This window comes from Rhinopithecus bieti, unplaced genomic scaffold (assembly GCF_001698545.2).
Source record: "Rhinopithecus bieti isolate Rb0 unplaced genomic scaffold, ASM169854v2 scaffold_1934, whole genome shotgun sequence".
In the NCBI taxonomy this organism is placed as follows: domain Eukaryota; kingdom Metazoa; phylum Chordata; class Mammalia; order Primates; family Cercopithecidae; genus Rhinopithecus; species Rhinopithecus bieti.
In genome coordinates, this window is record NW_016803660.1 from 879,342 (window position 1) to 883,550 (window position 4,209).

Sequence of the window (4,209 nt, forward strand, 5' to 3'; positions counted from 1 at the left end):
CAGTTTGTTGATTTTGCTTATCTTTTTAAGAAGCGACATTTTATTAAGAGCTAAATGCACTTTCACAGAGCTGGCTATATACCACTAAGAATTTGGTTATAGTTTTTAAATAGTTGAATTTTTCATTAAAACCAAAAACTCCTCTATAAGAAAATATAGCTCAAAATATTTTTATCAAAATATGTAAATATAAATATATATATATATATATAACATATATTATATATGCAGGTGTGTGCTTCATGCATATATGCATATACACACATATTTCTTTAAATTCATCCAATCTAAAACGTATCTAATTTACTGGTATTGTGTCAAAATTTCCTGATATATCATTGTTGAACACATAAATGCATTCTTGGTTTGGGTTTAGTTTTATTTCATAATTTATAAATAATTTTTCATCGTGGATATGTCATCTCTTGTATTTAGAACACATCCAACACTTCTCAGTTGTGTTAACCGAGGTATAATTTCCTTTGCTAAAAATTGCAGGACAATTTGACCTCCAAATCACGCTAGCTGCATTTTGTCAGTGGACTTTATATGGAATACTTTTGCTGCATTAGATGGAAGACTTATGTTAAGTTCCCATGAATATCATGTAATTGAGTTTCAACCAAGGTAGTTGCTAGAATATAAATTAAAACGGAGGCAATCACATACTTACATTTATAGTGTGTTTATTAATTTAAAATAATTCATATTAATTAATGGCCAAGCTTTTACAAACACTTTGAAGAGTTTATTTTAAGAATGTAGTGTTTCAGTTCTATTTTAAAGGCACAAGACATTTTGAGCATGCCCATGAATCAGGTTGACAAAATACAAGTATGATTGTTAAGTCATATAATTTCAAAATTTCCTAATTTTGGTAAACAACTAAACTGAAAGGATGTAAAAACTGTCCAAAGTAATGTCTAAATAACCAGATGAGCTTCAGTAAAAGAAAGAGTGTTTCAGTTTATAGAAGCCTTCACATATCCGAGACCAGACTTCTCAATAATCCCTTATTAAATTTTATAAACTTGTGTAGTTTGGGAGGAAATAACATGTTCAGATAGGGATACACAGTATTTTTTGCAAATCTGCTCACCAACTAAATGACAAAATCTATAGCATTTTGAGGTTTATGTTTGTGTTCTGCTAGGTGCATATTTGTGCATATTTGTGTGTGTATATATATGCATGTGTGTTTTTTGTGTCTGTTATGCATGCATGTATGTGTATATGCATAAACTTTTAAGATTTATGCAAACACAAATAACTCAAAATAATATAAACATCAAAATAAAGTTATGTTTGCACTAAATGCTCTTGGTTAGAGATTTCAAAACTATCTTGTGTCCACCTCATTATGTACAATTAGAGTATCAACTCAGCCACCTAATAAATATTTCATAGCTTTAGGAACTAAACTTCAGTAAAACAATACTAATCATGGAAAGGTATCTACTTTTTACGTTGATATCATAGAAATAAGTACAGATACTAGTACAGATACCATCAGGGTTGGAATATTTATTTCCATTAAGAATATACCTTCAAAACAAAATTAAACTAATTGACAATTCAAAGCTTTAAGAAGAAAAAAGTGGGGCCATGAAATCAGAAATATTCTCTTCTCCTCTTTTCCATTTCCAGTTACCTTCACCAACACGAACTCTGACTCGCCTGTCCACAGGCCATGAAGACATAGATCTCTCTCTCTCTCTGTTTCTCTCTGCATATCTATCTATCTATCTATCTATCTATCTATCTATCTATATTTATACATTCACATATAGATATAAATCATCTCTTGATATTATATATCTACATTACTCCATCTTTAATATAATACTATTAATATATCAAAATGTGTGAACAAGTGGTTTAATAAATCATATTTAAAATTTGCAATGTTCCTCATTTTGCTTGGTTTGAGAATAGGGTAATAAGCTTTTGGTTTTCTTCGAACTGTTCAGGAAGATCTATGTATTTATAATAACAAATTTTGTCTTCTCAACCTCTACCCTCTATAAAGATGAGTCATTAAAATACCTCATAGTCAATAAGGATTGGAGTGGGAGGGATAAGGGCAAAAAACTGTGATCGAAGAGAGATACCATAATATTTGGGATAAAGAACTAAATATGCATGCTATTATTCATGATTCACTTTATTTCTTCTGCCCATAACAGATTTCATATTTCTTTACATTTTAATTTGAGGAATAATTGAAAATCGAATAGAATATTGAAACATATTGATCAAATATATATTGCATAATTTACCTAAATACTTGTTCTTTTATGCCAAATCAAAGCAAAATACAGAACTACCATGATAATAGGTTATCTTATATTTTATTGATAATTTAAGGCAAACACTCAGGATTTTCTGCTTTTTAGTGATACCAATAGTCCTTGAACTAACAAGGAAATGTACTCTGTTATCAGTGTGCTCGGGGTTATGATTCATAGTACAGGTTATACCATCTACTCGTCTTTCATATTAGCTTGTATATTATCTATACCATATACTCTTTATATTAACTGCTTTCTCAAATATATTTCACTATTGTTTTTTTTGTCCCAGAACAGTCCCTGTAGTTGTTCTGCAGGAAGTAAGAAGGAAATATATTTTTAAACTTCCTTTGACCACCAGGAAAATTAGAAAGAAAGCAATATTACAGAAAAAAGAAAAGAAAAGAAAAGAAAAGAAAAGAAAAGAATTTCTTAATTTACTTATTTCTTAAATACATATAAAAAAATTAAGAGAGTATGTGCTCAATGAAGGCAGGTGATTTTGCTTTTCATGACCATACAGGAAAACTAAGGCTTCCTTCTGTGTGTAGTCTACAAACCAGGAGAATCTCTGCAAATGTAGCCAAGAACGCCTAACTTAAATTTATCCCATCCTTCTAACGGATAATTTTAAGTTAGGACTTTAAAAAGATTTCAGGTTGCTTGCAGTTAATATATGAACAAAACAACAACATAAATGACAAAAGTCACAAATTATTAAGTATAATGTACAATAAACTGTATTTTATGAATCTTGTGTTAACTGTATTATCTATTTGTTTATTTATTTATTTATTTATTTATTTATTTATTTAGAGATGGAGCCTCACCTTGCCGCCCAGGCTACAGTGCAGTGGCGTGATCTCGGCTCACTGCAACCTCTGCCTCCTGGGTTCCAGCAATTCTCCTGCCTCAGCCTCCAGAGAAGCTGGGATTACAAGCACCTGCCACCACGTCTGGGTAATTTTTGTACTTTTACTAGAGACAGGGTTTTGTCATGTTGGCCAGGCTAGTCTCAAACTCCTGACCTCAGGTGATCTGCCATTCTCAGCCTCCCAAAGTTTTGGGATTACAGGCGTGAACCACCACGCCCGGCTGTTTTTTGTTTGTTTGTTTGTTTTTGTTTTTTTGTCTTTTGTTTTTTCTAGCTTCAACCAAAATGTTGAGTTTGGTCCTGGGTAACTTTATTTGTTTGATTACATTCCAGACAGTGTTTATACATGCTATCTTGAGAACAAATTGAATGTTGAATGCACAATAAGTTAGCACCATGCATGAACTTTACTAAGGTAGACTTCTATAACATATCTGCTTAAAAGCTGATCTAAATTCTATTTTGGCTGAGGGGAATGTCACAAATTTGGGTGGTAAAATGGGACAAAGTATTATCAAAAATGAGTATGGTATGAGAGCACGGTATGAGAGTTTCTGCTGGTATAAGATTCTCTAGCACCTTGTTGGTTGTGGATGTATGTCAAGGGGATCCATGCCATTAGTCATAAATAAGGATTCTTCCCAGATCCTTCCTGTACAACTCCATATCCATTTCTGGATTCTGTTGAGATGATGTAGTGAATCTATAAATTGCATGCCTAAAACCTCCAGTAAAAGTTTGTCCAATCATACCATGGCATTCTCTTCAGAGCATGCTTTAATATATTTTGAGATAACACATAGGCTGAGAATTTTCCAAATCATTATGTTCTGATTCTTTTTTGCTTAACAACTTCTTCTATTTATCTTTCTCACATTTTGCTCTAAGTAGCCAGAAGAAACCAGGCTACTCATTCAACAGTTTGCTTGAAACTACCATCAGTTAAATATTTAAGTCCTTTGCTTACAAGTTCTTCTTTTCACCAAGTAGGAGTGCACAATTTAGCCAAGGTGTTTTTTTTTTTTTTTTTTTTTTTTTTTTTTT

General features: G+C 31.8%; 1 long non-coding RNA gene across 1 annotated transcript in view; it reads left to right on the top strand.

The window, feature by feature from the left end:
• Window positions 1-3,206: 3,206 nt before the first annotated feature.
• Window positions 3,207-4,209, top strand: part of LOC108544562 (uncharacterized) — an 11,248-nt gene continuing 10,245 nt past the window's right edge. Inside the window, exon 1 of the long non-coding RNA XR_001889884.1 lies at window positions 3,207-3,251. This is a non-coding gene — a long non-coding RNA (uncharacterized LOC108544562). The remainder of the gene's footprint in view (window positions 3,252-4,209) is intronic.